At 44.3% G+C, this 18,095-nt stretch overlaps 1 protein-coding gene across 1 annotated transcript in view; it reads right to left on the reverse strand.

The window, feature by feature from the left end:
- sema6e (sema domain, transmembrane domain (TM), and cytoplasmic domain, (semaphorin) 6E) overlaps positions 1–18,095 on the reverse strand; it is a 152,677-nt gene that overhangs the window by 81,461 nt on the left and 53,121 nt on the right. Inside the window, 1 exon segment of the mRNA XM_056381483.1 lies at positions 9,259–9,422. The gene's annotated coding sequence lies outside the window, so the exon portion shown is untranslated.

Consider the following 18,095-nt stretch of genomic DNA (forward strand, 5'->3'; position numbering starts at 1 on the left):
CACAGTTACCGTAAATCTTCCTGTCACACTTACTAGCAACCTTAACTGAACTGACATCCACACCACAACACTCTTTTCAGCCTCTCTGCCACTTTTCTATGCAGTTAGCCATTATTTATGTACAGCTCTGCAGTGACGTGTGGCTGCGGCTTCCAGGAGGTTTTTTTGACACAAAAGCCACTACAGGAAAAAAAACAAAACAAAACAAGGACACACGGCGTGCAACATAAGCACTGCGTGAGAATGTAATTTCAAACTGCCTGTGTCTCTGAGTGACACAACGGAGCTTGGTGTCTTTAAATGTGTGATAGCAAAAGGATGTATGTACCCAGGAAATAAATTCCTTTAGCCGCTGGCGCTGTGTGACAGTGTGTCATGTCAAATTTTCAGAACACTTCCTTTCGGCTGCGCCGAAGATGAACAGAGAAGTGGCCACCAGCCCAGCCTGCGTCTGGACGTCTGGCCCAATCAATACTCGGAGACAAGCATCTGCCCGGGTCTCCTGTTACTGTACCTCCGTCCTCAAACCATTCCTGCAGACAGCCGTGTGCTGCTGGCTCATATCAGCGGCGAGGCTTATCACAGAACAACACAGGGAATGTGATACCACACAGGGTGGCCGCTGACACTTTCATTTGTCTCTGGTGATAGGGTTTGTCAAACTATTCTGGAGTTCATCAGCCACCTGGCCTTATTTGCTCACTCTGCCGATGATTTCTCAGCCCTCTCGAGAAATCCTCCGCCGCGATGACCTTGATGCTCAATCGCTGCATATTTTTCATTATGTACGAGCCTCTGTGGAGCAGGTGCCATGTTGTTCTTCGTTTCAACACTATGTGCCGGGTACTGATGAACCTGTGTGAGAGCTATAAAAAATGATCCTCTTTCAATAATTGACACCATCACTTAAAACCAGAACAGCGGTGAGATTGTTCCGGGAGCTGTAAAGTCTGGCAAGATAAAAACACACAAAGACTCAAAAGCCAAACTGAGGAGGAGGAACAAGCTCTCAGGTGAGCCTCCATAGACCGGAGAGTCAGAATAATAAATAGGAAAGGTAAATAATAGTTGTATTACTATTATTATCAGTCTGACAGGGCTTGAAAAGAGCATTTGCAGCTGTTCCTGGTCTCCCTGTCTCCTCCATTTCTCTCCTCTCAACCCAACTACTCAAGACGGACGGAAACCCCTGAGTCCGGTTCGGTTTCTGGGTTTGTCCCCCCTCCACAGTCACCAAGAGCTTCTCATGGTGGAAACTGTTTCTCCCTATAACACTGAAAGGTCTTGATCTTACTGTGTAAAGTACTTTGAGATAATGTATGTTATGATTACTTGGACTTAGTCTTGCATAGCCAGATCTATCTCCGCAGCGCCGTGTCAGTGCTGGGGAGCGGTCTGGCTGCTCCCATTATCATTCTGCTACTGAGGAAAAAAAAAAAAAACTTTCTGGCTGCATTGTCTGCGTTTCTTTAAACCAATCACATTCATCTCGGGCGGGCGCCGAGCCCAGGATGCAGCGACACGGTGCCCCTGCAAAATAGTGTCACCGTTTCACATCCAGTGAGTTTGACTAACTACGACTATATAAATAAAATAGAATAGAATTAAATAGAGAGAGAGGTAGTCGGACAGACCGTTTTGGGTTCTAGGGAGAACGCTCTGGGGAGTTTACACGACTCCCAACGACTGTAAAGTTTCTGAGAAATCTGCTCACGCTCAAACTAAAACTAAGGCTAAAACTGAGAAAAATCAATAATGTGCCCAGAGGGACGATGGTGGGGGTTTGCAGGTTAGCACCAAAGGAATGAATCTGCTTTATTTGTGAAACCTTAGTGCTGACAAGCACAATATTCACACTGTATGTTCTACAGCGCCAAAGTTTGTTGTGTTTACTGTATTTGTTTTTGAATCGAGATATATCCATCAGCAGCAGAAGCCTTTTGACTTTATATACATGAATGTTTGCAGCTGCAGTCGGATCATGTATGTTATTGTTGCAATGCATGACTGAACTTTACTTGACATTATCTTGTGCTGGCATATTTACAACTAATTCAACATTTATTATTCCCTCGCCTTTGTGTTACTGTGTGAAGTGTGTAATAAAGTACATTCCAACTAACAAATTATTCTAAACTCCATCATCAAATTCGAGTGTCTGCTCAAAAACTGGCCAAAATAACTCAATTTAAAAAGCCTGTTAGACTAAACTGTCGTTCAGCTTTAACAACAGCATTACACTGTGTCACTATTAAAAACTCTGACTGGTGGCATTCACAAATGAGCCATTTCTCCAGAAGAGGAACGAGGCAGAGTCACTTTAATCTCTGTGATTTCATTCCCTTGCTTCAGTCTCAGTGATTTGGTGCTGCAGATGTCTTCTCTGTGTGCTTAAGCCCTTCGGCCATATGCTGCTGCCGCCCGGACCATGACACAAAGGGTTTTTAATCAGTCTTCTCAATTACGGAGCACATTCTGTCATTAAAAAACACAAAGCTTTGAGGCCCGCTCTCGCCTCTCGCCTCCAAGTCTTTTGGCTGCAGCCAGGGCTGAGGTCGCTATATGTGCTGCTGCCTCGCAAGAAAAAAAAAGAAAATAAAACACTGAAGTTCAGTTTATAACTGTGTGGCTTTCTGATCTATTTGAGCTGGCTGTTTCCCAACGCTGCCCGCAATACAATTTCCACACTCTGTTAGGATAGAGTACATTTAGAGGACTCAAACCCTGAAGTCTATCATTCAATAAATTGTCCCTTCCTGTCGATAAACCCTGTTGACGACAAACCAAACACACTGGAAAACAGATATAGACACAGAGCTAATCTAATGTTACGAATGACCTTCAGCCACTGCTGTTACATCAGATACCTGAAGCTAATTGGTGACAGGGAGAAAATAAAAGTCCACCAGTGATGGCACAAACAAGAAAAAAAAGCCTTGCCACCAACTCACCAAGTTGCAGGAAATAATCTCCCCTTCCTGAGTTACAGCGCTGATTATATATTATGTTGATTATGTTGACCTTCGACCCTTTGGTTATAAAATGTTAGCACTTTATTTAATTGTCACAATTAGCGCATGAATTCATGAGTTATGGCTGAAAACGTTTTTTCCGTGAGGTCACAGTGACTTTGATCTTTGACCTCTGACCACCAGACTCTAATCGGTTTATCTTTGACTCCTAATGAATGTTTGTGTCAAATTACAAGAGGTTCCCTCAAGGTGTTACTGAGATATCACGTTCACGACGGATGGACAGAACCTGAAAACATGATGCTTCTGGCCCTGACTGTCATCGGCACCGAGGCATAAAAAAACCCCAAAAAAACCAAATCACTATTTCTCTTTGGCAAACACGTGCACCGAGACGGTGTCAAGCAGAAGAGTGCAAACAGCCGAAGGCTAAAAAACAGAGATCCTATTCCATCTCAAGCAGCTATTTTGAATCGCAGCCAACTGTCCAAGTGGATCAATTTTAATGTGCAGTAGTTATCTGAAGGGTGAAAGTGACACAACTTTAACAGGCAAATATATGAACTTTAGTATAATTGAATTAATTTGGGTTTTGCCCTTAAAGTAAATATTATTCAATAGCAGAGAATATTACCATAAATTAAACCAAATCCCAGGCCCAACTCTTCACTAAATTTCACTATTTTGTGACCTTTGCGTGTTGTTTAAGACAAAAATATATTAAACTGTTGACCCTTTGCTCATTTGAATTGTAATTATAAACAGCCTTGAGTCGCGCTTTGGAGGGCTTCCTGACTTTCACCTCAACTTTTAAATGATCCCACGCTCATTATCCAAATTTACTAAATGTTTCAAACCCGAGCGCAGGGATGCAAATTGCTCTGGGACGTCAGAGGATTGAGGTTAAAGCAAGGCGCACAGCCACGGTACCCGGATCCTGCTCCTGACACAGATGTTGAGGCAGAGCGGTGTGCGGCAGGGCTGCAGCCATGTTTGCTGACACCGTAAAGCAGTTACGCTCTTTAAGAGGGGATTTCTCTCCCCATTACAGGGAGATGATTTATTTAAACTGGGCTGCAGATTTGTTTTCGCACTCCACGTTCTCTGAGCTTTTCCTTTTCTCTGTGAATATGGCAAATGTGAACGCTGTCCTGGTTTTGGGGGGGGGGGGGGGGTAAGGTCTGCAGATTGTTTGTGCTGACAGTGAAAGAGCTGTTATCGCGAATGGAGGGGCTGTTTTTCTCCTCACAGCGTGCTCTCTGTGCTCGAACGTGGACGTGCAATTGAATTTTGTGCCTTTTTCTTGTAAGAAACTGGCTCCTGTCCAGCGTCTCTGACTGTCTAATAGCGTGTGGAAAGTTGCATGCTGTGTGAGGTTTTGTGCATTTTTTTTTTTTTTTTCTTGCTTGGCCCCCTCGAGTTGCATCATTTCGGCTTCACCACGTGAGGATAATTAGCCGTTGATAAACATGAAAGTCAGCAAAAAGTTTCTTTGAAGTCCAAACATTCGTCTGAGAGAAGTGTTGCAGAGGAAAGTCGATACAGTTCTCTCTGTCGTTCCGTTGAATACCAGCTCAGATTGATTGAAATTATTCTTTTTCACTGCTTGAGAGGAAAATCCTGAACGGGTGTCGACCGTTTGAGAACTTTGCTCCTGTGTTTTTTCGCTTTTCATCATTTACATTTTATGTTCCCTCCGGTGGCCTGAGGAGCTGAGGGAGAGCATCACAACTCCCACTCAGATGACTCCACAGTTGGCTGTTAGGAAGCCAGGGAATGCAGCACGTCTGCTGATCGATCCACCCCCCCCCCCCCCCCACCCCCCCTCCCCCTACTTATGGCTCTCAGCTTCACTGAATATTAAACAACCGTGGGAAAGTCATCCTGTCACGTTCCACGTGTTGAGACCCCGAGCCACTAATTATCCCTTCCTTCCCCCTGCAGACTGAACGCTGGCTTTTAATGAAAAGAGAATTTGATCCATTAACGAACCTCATCCATTTGAAAACCTGGATTCTTTTTTTTATGGTTACCTCAATTTGGAGCCATAAAGTGACGGGCAGATTGGTTTCCTCTGTGTTTTTTAACACCATATAAAGAGTTGGTGATGTTCACTTGTGTTATTTAAGCTACAAACTGAAGCTTTTTATGGCTCTGCATTGAAAAACACGCCAGTTACTCAACACTGATGTAGGAATTTGAAACACTTGGTTGGCATGTTGATTTTATATGTAGCGGCATCTGTGGCGCTTTACTCAGGGAGCCAACACACATTAAAACACACTTCCAAATGTTGCGGCCAAACCTTGTGAGCTTGGCTTCCACTACTTTTTACTACAGTTGCTGGGAATCGCAACTCAGATGTTCGAGTACAGCTCATGTCTGCTAACTACAGAGCTCGTTAGGTGTCCGCTGTAAACAGAGGGAAGACTGGTGAACAACATGTCAAGATATTCCTCCACTCCAGGAAAACAAGAGGAGGGTTTTCACACTAATCATAGAAGTTACACTGAGACTCCAACATGAGTTTCACCAGTGTTACTAGAGAGAACTTTTAATGGAAGGCGGTGAAGAGGGCGTTTGTTTTCTATTCATTTAAGCCTCGAAGAAGAAGGAAATATTCAGTGAAAGCAATCACACACTGAGGTGAGGTGGTTTGACATCGTCGTGAATGTGTCCATCTTGAGTGTGTGTTGTTTGGTGCAGAAAAACTGAAGCCGCATTTTCCAAGTTCAGAGTGAACGCACAGGACGTTGAAGCAGAGGACACTTAGGAGAGCAGCATGAGGATGTTTCAAATTTGCTGATCCATAAATCTTTACATATGCTATTTGGAAAGAGCCACAGAGGTGCTGATATTTTTTACTTTACGGTGGAAACAAACTAGAGTTCAATGTCGCCTATTTCAAGTAATTTAAATAAGATATTAGATATAAAATCCAGGGCTTGCAGTGAAGGCTTGTCCATTTGCGAGTGGTTTTAAGTGAAAGGAAATGTAGTTCTGCACAGCGGCTTTTTCAAAATGTCAAGAAAAAAAAAAAGAAAAAAGGTGTGAATTCCATTAGTGAGGCGTCCGGTGAGGTTTGCTGCTGCTCTTTAACCGTCGCACAGACACACACAGCTTCAACAAGCTTCACACTGATCCACCTGACCTGTGATGCTTTCTGCCGAAGGGTCAAGAGATCCAACATTAGCAAGAAAAGTTGACTTTGTCTTTAATTCTTCACCTCCTGTCGGCACCGCTCCCCGGTGCAGCCCCGCATGACTTCAGCTAAGATGGGTGTATTTTTAAAGTCCCTGCCCAATGCAACTGTAAAGAAAAAAAAAAAAACCCAACTGGGGAAACATTTTCACATCCCAGGGACACAGCCTAATAAGCAATGCCAGTCCTGTCAGACAAACTATGATCTTAACAGACGTCATGCTGCAATGAAAAACACCCATGGGGATTTTAGTCAAGCTGCAGCGGAGCCTCATGGGTAAACATTGTTAAGACAGCAGATCTGTAAATAGAACAGCCTGCCGACATGTACAGTACAGCAGTGACGGTATGTGTCTCTATAGTAGGCTGCGTGTTAAGGCTCCCAGAGTCCCACCAGCCTACCATTAGTCTGAGCTCTGTCTCTTTGTCAAAATCCCTCAGCATCCCTTTGGCTCTCCGAGCGGAGCCGAGCAGAGAGCCTCTGACAGTTAGCAAGCGCCTCCGCTGCACACATCATTGATACTAATGGGGACGGAAGGCTGATGTAGGGTGGCTTGTGTGTCAAGAGTTCGCTGGGGTGTGTGTGTGTGTGTGTGTGTGTGTGTGTGTGTGTGTGTGTGTGTATATATGGGGTAACCAAAGTCAGGATTACACAAGTGGAGCATGTGTGGTTGCTCTGCGGCACGGAGATCAATTCATGTCGCTGCAGCAAATGGCATGACAACCAGTCTCCTCCCCGTCACCATCTGCCTCCTCTGTGCCAATTTGTCACAGCACATCCAAGTGTGGCCTTGCCCTCATTTAACATTGAGCAAGAGCACGACTCAGGGAACAACGTGAAGGAGAAAAAAGGAAAATAAGGAGAAAATAAGGGCACTGACAAACACTGCAGTCCTCAGGGCGAGCGGCGAGAGGGGTCAACTGGAGTTTATCAGAGGGCAAAGGCAAGAAATATACACATGGGGGGGGTCCTGGCGACTCAGCTGGCTCAGGTGCGAACCACGTACCTGCAACACCCTATGTTCAAATCTGGACCAGACGTGCCAAAGAATTAATTTAAAATTAATCTTAAACAACCAACCACTGTTGGCACTGACTGGGTGGAACGTTTCCTTGATTTGATACCTGCCCAGACAGGTGTTAAAACCCGGTTCCTGCAGAGAGGTGGCGGGGTGTAGGACACGGCGACTGTGTTATATATAAAGAAAGAAAAATAATAATAACAATAATAATAATAATACATGGCTATGAATGACATGATGCAGGTGTGAGGGTTGAACTTGCTTCACAGTCGTGCAGATTGAGGCGGAGCGCAGGATCTGCAGAGAGCTTTCTGATGTTTTGCTTCGTGACACAAAGATCTTTTCGATTTTCGTTTTTTTTTTCTCCTGTAAATCATGTGGGCCATGAACAACCGGTCATACATCCAAACTATGCATCAGGCTAAGCTTCATTTATAGTGGGAAGGACACAGTGCCTGCATTGTCAAGTGAGTGGGTGACAAGATATGAAAGCAATGCCACTCAGTCTCTTTCTGCCTCCGTCTCTCTCTCTCTCTCTCTCTCTCTTTTTTGGCACAATAATACCTCTATTCAGCTCAGTGGTCTGATCATGTTTCACGCCTGTGCACCCGCATTGACTACCATTCTGTCCCATTTCACCCCCTTTGATACGTCTTTGTGTCATCAATAATGACAGGCAGAAAATGGCTGTCCGCACCAGGAGCCCTCATGCCACCATGATGCCAGCGATCCAGTTCAAAAAGCCCGTTGCTGTATATTCAACCCTCCAAAACCCGACCGTCGCGTATTGTTTCCCCCGCTGTCAGCAGAGAGCAATGGAAAAGTGGTGGGCCCTCCATCCACTTTAACTGACACACAATGCCCCACAATGGCCTCATGTCGCATGTAGGCACGGGCGGCCGAACGAGGGATCGCGCGGCACAATAGCGGCGCTTTGAAAGTGGGCACGAAGACAGAGATAGCGTCGGTGAGCGTTTGCACTGTTTAATCGCTGCAAATACGAGCTCATGGGGACGTAACCCATGTTTATTTGTCTACCTGGGCGTGTGAGGCAGAGACAGACTGTAAGCTCTCGAGAGTCTTTTTTGTCACTTTGGAAAAACACTTCAAAAATCACGGTTTATACAAGCGGCTATGGGTGCGATAGGGGAGAGCCATTAACTGGCAGACAAGCTTCCTCTCCATTAATGTGACCAATCTGAGCCTCACAGTGTCTGAACTGGAAATTATTGTAGACAAATATGTCATTATTTCCCGCATGCATCTGAACGGCCCCACTGTATTGTGAAGAATTTCTACGAGTGTGTTATCGAGCGCGTATAAAAACACATCACCACTCAGATAAGAGCGCTGCTTAAGAAACTGAAGTCGCTGACAAAAAAATAAAACTCAAATTGCTCAAAATAACAGACAGCTTATTTTTTTTTCTATAAAGGATTCATTTCTGTACAGTTTGTAGTTGTGCAGTGAAGCTGGCACCGATATGAAATGTAATATTTTAAAAGGGATCCTGAGCTCATCAAATAATATTAAATGTTATTCCGCATTTTAGAAGCGTTAAAAACATTTTCTGATTATGATTGACGGGTTCTCATCTTTTTTTCTTTTTGCCAAATTTTGTAAAACAGATTTCAGTAGCTGTTTTTGCTTAAGCAAAATGGGCAGAGCTCAGCTGTATTTCTCTTCACCAATAAGAATCTGGCAGAGGAATTCAAATCCAAATTAGAATCTGTTTTAATTCAGCTTTGCTGCCGTTCCTGTCATTATTGTGTTTGTTTGTTTGTGTTGTATTTTTTAAGGGAACATGTCGAACATTACTGGAGCTGCATTGATTGTCTTTATCATGCACAAACAGAAATACCACAAGCAAACAGATAGTATTTTGAGATATTCTATTGATCCCTGATCGAGAGGTCGAGTGCTTTTTCCAAAACCACAAGGAACACACACACACACACACACACAAAAAAGACGCAATCAGACAATAAAAGGAGGTCAAAACTCAACATAGCAGAAACTGGAGGCATTTAAATGTGTGTAAAAAGCATCACAACTGAACTTACAGACAGGTTTTGTTGCGCGAAATGATTTCCCAATCCACCAGTTCCTCCGACTTCTCTCAGGGGGTGTAGGGGGTTTGAAGATGGGGAGGTTGGTGGGGCGTTAGGGGCTGAGACCCCCCCTTTGAGGTTCTCCCTCTAAGAGCGTTCAGTCTTCAGTAAACTTCCTGTGAGAGAAAACATAAAAAAAAACAAAAACAAAAAAAAAAAACATATGAGAATGGACAACACGAGAGGAGCAGCTGCACTGCAAACACACTGCTGAAAAACCTCTGGGGCTTGTCTTTTTTTTTATTTTTTGTTTAAATGGGGGCACTGACCTAAAGAGCCCCCATGGAGACGGGCTCTGTGTCCTCTTAGTGTAAGCTCCACAGTCACTCTGCTGTCATAACATCACAGCTAACACAAGCAGAGAGGCCATAAATAGAGCCAGATGTGGCGGGTCACAGGCGCAACATGGCGATGATAAGAAAACGGCCGAGGGGCTTCACGGCTCTGTGTTTGTACTACTTTCTTTTTTTTTTTTTTACTTTCCTATTTTGTTTTTCTTTTGTACGATGATGATATCACAGCATGTACACACTGACAACCAATATAGACGAGCCACGAGTTCATGATTATTCAGTTCCCACGTCCAAACCTCCTCCCACACTCTTTGTGCATATATACCGAGTGTCAGTTATCTTACAGCACACAAATGCACCATGCAGTTTGACGTGCCTACGCTCATGGTAAACTGTGTGGGCATCCAAAACTTGTTTTCATAACAATATGGAGGAAATATTGTGCAGAATAGCAGGACTGATATACCGTGGGATGGCTGCAAAACAAAGCTCAACAAAAGAAAGAAACCATCATGGTGGAGTAGTATCAGTGTGCAGGTGAACCAGCTGACCCGGTGTCACCTTCAGTTCTGACCCGTCTTAATCTACAGCTTCATCTGCAGCTACCTCGGTGATCCCAGCATCACCCGTGAAACTCTATTTTCTCACAGGCTTTTTCATTCATCATGTTTTACTGGGAGGTTTTTTTTTTTTTCCCCACATCTTTCTGGACTTTGCAGAACTTTGAAACTTTCTTCATTCGCCTGAAGCTCAACTCTGCTCTTTGGAGGCTCATTCACGGGGGCACAGCCGGGGTTTACACCAGCACTGCTCTGTCGTTAGCTCCCTTCAACAACTGTACCGTCATCCTTTACCCAGCCTCCCCACAGAAACACCACAATTACACCGAGGAGAATTGGTGACAGATGAACTTCCTGTAAATCCGTTCTTGCAAGTTCAGCAACCCCCAGAACACACACACACACACACACACACACACAACACACACACACACACACACACACACACACACACACACACACACACACACACAGAGGCCGCCCCTGATGGCCGGTGGTGACTAATGGCAACTGGTCCATGGATTTCCTGTAACCAGGCTTTACTCCTATTAAACAGACACACATACACCTACACCCACATGGCACTTAAATTAAGGTCGTGACCGCAGAGCGATTCCTCACATCCTTAGCCAAGGATAAAGCATGTCCAGCTCACTGACTCAGTCGCACAGCGCAGCAGATAAGCTGCATTGCTTTCCCAATCCCTCCTGAATGAGGCAGCTGACTGCAGCTGCTGTGAGCAACATCAACATCACCGCTGACTCCCATCGTTGCTCCACGGAGCCACTGAAGGCCTGTAAATACTTAACAGCCCCAGCCTTCTGCAAATTAAGCAGAGCGCGGCGAGAGCTTTGGCACGCTGGCTTATGGTGACTTAACCTGTGTGGTGGAAAGACAGGAGAGGGAAGGGCTTCAGCTGGTGAGTGGAAAGGGTTAGTCGCCGCAGCGCCGAATGACACCAGGTTTTAGTCATGGGAAACGGCCTGGTGGAGTAAAGAAAGTGATGTCACCTCTGTAAACGTATTTAAAGTTTACTGGGCTCCATTACACATAAACCTCTGACCACTCACTTCCACCTTCCCCCGCATCGGTCACACTGTGGACAGGCCGCAGCTGTTTCTCCTGTCAGGAATCATCACCATCAATAGAGCTGGGAGATAAGGTCGAAACCAATATCACGAGGGTCAGAAGAATGTTTCCTTCATTGCGGACATGCAGATGGATAACAAATCAAAAGGAACCCAACATTATGTGTTTAAGTGATTGACTGTGAAGACTACAGCATATGAATCACATCATTTGTCCAAATCCTGCAAGGTTGGATGGTTGGTGCCAGTGGGCGGGGCTTGGGGCGTGGCTGAGGCCAGCGACTGCTTTGTTGTGACATCACAAAGTTACCGAAGTCCTAGCGGCTCGTTTTAAGACTCAGTTTCTGAATATAGCTGTGTGCATTTCTCTGTGGACTGAGGCTTTGATACTTTCACAGTATTAATATAGAAACTAGACCTGATCTATAATCACACTACACATGGACAGAGACCTTTATACTATATGGGACCTTTAATTTATCAGCTGTATGCTAAGATACAACAAATTTTTATTTTCATTATCAATAAAACCAATTAATTCAGTAACTGTTTGGTCTAGAAACTGTTGAAAAATAACAAATAAAGTTTCCTATAGACAAAGGGAACAACAAACAGTCCAAAACCCAAAGAGATTGAGGGTGCAGCATTTTGTCATTTTCTGCCAATGACAAACAATTAATTGATCAATTAATAAAAATAGCTGCTGATTAATTGTGTCGATCAATTAAGCGGACGGACAGTTTCCGCCCTATAAACATTGCAAATGTTATGAAAATCAACCAAAATAATCAAACTGATATGATGTGACGAAACAAATAAAACGATGGATTCAGACGAAACGTGATGACATCATAATAAGATTCCACTGAAGGTTGATAGTGAATTATTGTCCTAACCACCGAAGTCCTCAGAGAACGTCCTCAAAAACAACATGCACACTGGATAACCAACATGATTAACAGCTGCTGGCACAGAGGTTAGATGAATTAGGGTCAGCAGATTCGGTTAAAGAGGACACAGGATGACTCTGTGTCCGTCTGTTGGATGTTGGTTGTTTTGTTCAGCCGTTTTTTTTTTTTTTTGTTTTTGTTTTTGTTTTTTTCTCCTCCAGCCTGAACAGAGCAGGTTCCAATATCGATTTTAGCGAATGAGGTGAGCTGGTGGGATTGTTATCAGGCTCTGTAACTTCAGCTGTTGGGGCTATTAGATTGGGTGCTCATATAACGCATGGGAGATGAAGGATAATGTTGCCGTGATTGTTTCGTTGCCACACTGTGCCCCGGCGCTGGTGGCGTCCTATAATTTCTAATCTCATTTTCTAGAAATAGTCCCGCAGAGAGGCCCCCTTATCTTGCCATAATAGTTTTGAGGTGAGCCCCATTAACCAAATGAGCTTTTCAGAGCACAACATTCCCATTAACACCGCTCGTACAATCCCTCATCTCCTTCAAAAGTGCACCATGAGCTTCCCCTGCAGACCCCCGTGCTCCACCGCGCCAACATCTCACTTTCAGGATTTTTTGCATCCAATCAGCCTCCCCTGAGCAAAGTTGGCAAATCCTTCCCTCACCAAAATTACCCTAAATCGCACTAAACAGGTTCATCCCACACAGACTGACACACCACATTCCCAACTCCGCTCCCACTACTTTAGATATTTCCCTGCAGGCCTTGCGGTGCTCGCTGGGTTGTGGTAGTGATCAATGGCCCCTGGCTGCGGGCGTCAGGGGGGCCCTAGGCTCCAGGAATGGAGGTATTAATAATGCAAGGTCCAGGCCTGTCATATCCTCCATTAGCACAGAGGAGGCGGGAGGCCCAACGGCTGATTGATTACTAATTAGATTAATTGCCGTCTTTTAGAAAAGGAGGAGGATGTAATAGACTGGGGGCCTGACAAGTGCGAGGGTAGAGGAGCCCGGCTGGTTGAAAAATATTCACTACGGCTGTTTAAAAAAAGAACTTTTCGTATTAGGAATGCATGTTTCTCCTCTGAGATGAGTGCGCAATTCAGGAAAGAAAAGCCAGAGTCTGTGTAATAAACAAGAATTCAATCAAAGTCCAACCGACTACCCATTACTTTAAAAATGTCTAATAAATTGCTCAATTCTCTGCAGGCCTCTCTCCACAATGCACCTGCGTACGGAGAAAGAAAAACAACTCAACCGCACTGACCACTCTGCTAAGTGGAGAAGACACTCGTTGTTATTTGCCGTTTTCATTTGAGACAATTTCCCCACATCTCGTTCCCGCATTTGTGTCTTGTTAGCCATCGCTATCTGGAAAACATGACATGATAAGCCCCCACTACTCTCCAGTTTTCCTGTAATGTGTGTAATGATAGAGTCGGTGAACACAGACATTTTTGCTAAAAGGTGCAGAGGTGTGTGGAGATTGAGTTCCTCTTAATCTCCCCGCTGTCCTTTGGAGATAAAACTAATAAAACACACATCAAAGCTGCGGCATATAGTACGAGGGCTTTAGAAGAACATAAAAAAAAAGCGTCTTTTCTTCCACACAATGTGATTTCTGTTCAATTTAAATGTTGTTCAAGACACTAATTATTCTTCAGTATAGACTAAAATTAATTTGTCCATATTTCGGACTGATACTTAAAAACCAATTACTGGCCACTTAGTGTTATTGTATAACCTCCAATATGATGAATGTGCTACATTTTTGTTTGAGGACATATTTATTGCAGAATTGATCTGGACTCAACTCACAGATGTTGTGCTTTATTTCAATTATTCTCAGTTTTCAATCAACAATCCGAGTGTCTCATGGTCAACAATTATTATTGGAAACATTTCATAAAAACTGGCTTTAGGATGAAAAACCCAAATCATTCGAACCCCGCATCAACATCACCGCAGCATTCATTTCAGTCCAGATCACGTCTTCATCCCCAACAAGTGGCGAGGCCGGCACGCATCTACGAGTTTCTGAGTGCTAGACTAATTGGCACATCGGTATGGCCACACTCAACATAAATAGCCTCACACTTCTGAGGGGGATAATGCCTTCCAAATAGGGAGCTGCATTATTTGTCTCAGCCTCCCGCTGCACCAGCAGACCATGGCGAGTCGTATCTTGCTCTGCTGGCTCTCGCCAACCTCTGGGGAAGAACAGTCCCAGCATGCATCAGTATGTTTTTTAGTGCGACTGTGCCGATTTGACTTCAGGAAACAAATGATTTATCTCCAAGAAGCCTGAGGAAGACGCACAATTTGGCCCGATTTTTAAAAAAATTACAAGGAAATACTGTTACTCTGCAATGCAGGCTGTCGTCCATATCCGTCTCACGCCTCGGACATAATGATGTCATCAGTGACGGGGAGCCGGACTTGCCAATGATGCACTTTGCCAACATGGGCCTGCTTTTCTGGTCCTCTTATCTAACGTCATGAATCATAAGTAGACTGGTCTCTATCAGTATTTCTGACAGCGAGATGAGTCTTTATGCCTTCTTGTCACAAATGAGTTCTTGAGGGGCTGTCAGGATGAAGTGGAATATTACACCTATTAATTATTCTGCTCCTCCATCCTGCTGGGAGGCAGTTCCGAGTCAGTCCTTCATATCTGACAAAGTTCATCCCTGCTCGACTCCGCCGCTGCGGCAAATGTCTGAAGATGGAGCTTTGTTGGACTGCCACTACTGGAATCTATTGGCACATTATCCCAAAGAACAATGGAGCCAGAACATCCATCCAGCATTCAGAAACTGTCAAGTTTCTCCATTGACCTTTAGATGCTTTTAGGACTGATTGGAAACAAGAAAAAAAAAAACGCACAAAGAACATGTCATCCACCCGAGCTCAGAGTATGTTAATTCTCTGGGATCTGCTGACGGGGCTGAGTTTCTTATTTTCCTAGATTCTGACATTAGTGCTATAAGGAAACACTTGTACCCAGACGAAGGTTATGTCAGTCAGACTCCTGTATGCAACGTGTAACCCAGTACTTTTTTTTTTGTGGTAAGATTTGACTGTAAAATATGAAGCTGAACCTGCAGGTTGACAACCACAAGGAAAGACGGCATCTAAAGAATTACCACAGTGCAACACTCATCCGTTCTACACGGTGACGACAGTGTGAAACAACAGTTTGTCTTCTGCCTTCGGCTCCGTCTGGCTTGGTCTCTACCTGCTCCCTCTCTTTTCTCCTTCCCTAAGCCCGAAGCTGCCTCCCACCTCCCACCTCCTCCTCTCAGCCCCCGTGGCTCACTGCAGAGACAACATGCTGCGCTAATTGAAAGCGACCCTGACTCGTCCTTTTTCGAAACCCGCTCCGGCTGATGCCCCGTTGTTTTCCCCTCCGCCGGCGGTTGACAACTGGCCTTTTCGGCTGCGGTGGTTCTGCGGCGTGAACTCTGGCCCTCGCCGCGTCGGCCTCTCTCCCTCTGCAAACACAAGACCGGGTCCAAAGCCACACAGAGTGGGAATAAACTGCAGACTAGCACATTTTCCTCCTGCAGCATGGCTCCAAACTGAAGCAGAAAAATTGTTGGCGAGTAACTGGTGAGAATTCTTCCAGAATAAATTGAGGGAGTCCTCTGGAGGTTAAAAAAAAAAAAAAAAAGCTTTTCGTTTGGTTGCTTCATACGAGAACAAGTGATGCATAATATTGTTTACACAATAAATTGAGGTTTACGATTTGAAATTCAATGAAGATGCAAACAATCCAGAGCCATCTTCCCTCGAACATGCTCTGCAAACTCTGAAGGACAAAAAGCACAAAACGCTCCCCTAATAGATGAGCTACAGCTGCAGCACAGACAGCATGATTAGATTCTCCTCATACTTAATTCCTTTATCAAAAAGCAGTGATATTCCACTAAAACAAAACGCTTGTACCTGCAGTGTTTCAATAGAGGTGGTCTGCTCTTATCACCCTCACTGAATAGGACTGGGGCCCATAATGTAATAGCCTAGCAGTGCGCTCATAAATCACCTGAAGAGGCTTTATGCCACATGCACTGACACTCCCAATCTGCCAACCTGTGTCTTTATTAAAGAGCACATTATACTGAGAGGCTCCCTTTTCCCCCAGATGCCCTGCTCTAAACACCTCCGCTCATATATTCATGCAAACACAACAATACAAATACTTTCCTCTGCAGGCACAAATTCATTTCTCCCAGCTTTTATTTACAGAATGTGTGTGTGTGTGTGTCTGTGAGTGTGTGTGATACACAGACAGAGATTGGCATTGTTTTTACATCTTGTCACCCTCCCTCTTCGCAATTACGGCAATCGTCTCTCTCCCACTGAGTGACGCATCAATTTGGATGTATGAATGCCTACTCATATCTGATTTGCCTTAGTGAATCTCTTCCGTTTTTATTGGCCAAACAGTGCACACAGCAGAGTGCGATGCTTGTGTGTGTGTGTGTCCCCTGCTTTGTTAATACATTGTATTTGCCCCCCCCCCACGTCCTTCCAGTAACTTTGACAGCTAAATTGAAAAACATCATGAGTGAGCGTCATGTGAGCTGACAAAGAAACGGCAATGACGGAATAATTGGCGTTACACTGGCCCTTCCATGTTGACAGAGAGGAGACGCTCGGCCCTTTGATTTGTTCAAATCAAGACTTCTTTGTACGCAGCGGTCGATCGCTAAATCAGTTTTGCGTGTCGAATTTCATGGGACCTTCAGGTGCTCTTGAAGATCTCGGCCCTAATTAACACCCGGTGAAAGTCAATGCCTTCTAATAAACTTTTACCTCCATGCTCCATGTAAGTAGGAGCTCCTACAAGTAGGGAACTTGTTGTATGTTGCTCTGTCTCAACATCAAACTGCAGTGGGGCAATTGAGCAAGGCACTGTAAAAGACATACATAAAATATGTGATTACCCCCCCCGGGGATATGGTATATTGTGATATTTGGGTTGGACTGTATCTAAATGTGTATTTGAAGATATGTTTCAAGATTCGGAAAATATCACAGAGATCACTGCGGTTTCCACAAAAAAACGAAAAGGTATAAAGACAGAAAAGAAACCAACTGTGATGTACAAGACCTTTCAGATAACATGCCGTGTTACAATTTTCTCTATTAGAAGTTACAAGATCAATCTTTACACATTTTGCCTCTTGGAGTTAATTAATGGTTTCTGTAATCACAGTGTCACTGTCAGTGAACCGTTGCTCAGCTCGGCCTGAAAAACGCTGCTCATGAACTTCTAGAGTTTTTTTTTTGCCCGTGGACAAAAGACTTGACATTCGTTTATGATACATATAACTGAGGAACAAGCCCCCTTCAAGGAATCCAAGCTGTCAAATCTCTGCCTGCTCTCTGAGCTATATGACTATTTGTTTTTCTGCAGGCTGCCACAATGCTCCCAACTGAAAATCATGCAAATCATGAACAGGAAGAAAAAAACAAAAAAAAAACACTAAATCCCCTTCTCCCACTCAGTTCTTGCAAACACAAGACGTACCCCTCGGTAAACACCGGCAGCAGAACGCATCCTGCAAAGAAAGCCTCGCTGCTGAGAGGCAGAAAATGTAAACAGCTGGCAAACTCTCAGAATATAAGTTGTTACACTCTGGAAATAAAAAGTTCAGGATTGGGGACAGAACAAAGGCAAAGAGAGTCGGGGCTGTTCGTTGGGAGGTTTTTCTTCTCCTGTGTCTCTAATCTGACCAGTGGCAACAGTCCAAGGCAATCTCCGAGGGCCGTCCTCACCCACAGAGCTGCTGATGTAAATCTCTGGGGCGGCGTGCACACTGCGCCTGAAACGTGTCCAATTCTGAGGGTTTTTTCCTCCTCCCCTCACCTGAACCTGATGTTTTTCTAATCAATGAAATACAAAAAAAGCTGCAAAAAAAAAGCTGCATGGAATTT

This window comes from Seriola aureovittata, chromosome 7, assembly GCF_021018895.1.
Source record: "Seriola aureovittata isolate HTS-2021-v1 ecotype China chromosome 7, ASM2101889v1, whole genome shotgun sequence".
NCBI classification, from domain to species: Eukaryota; Metazoa; Chordata; class Actinopteri; order Carangiformes; family Carangidae; genus Seriola; species Seriola aureovittata.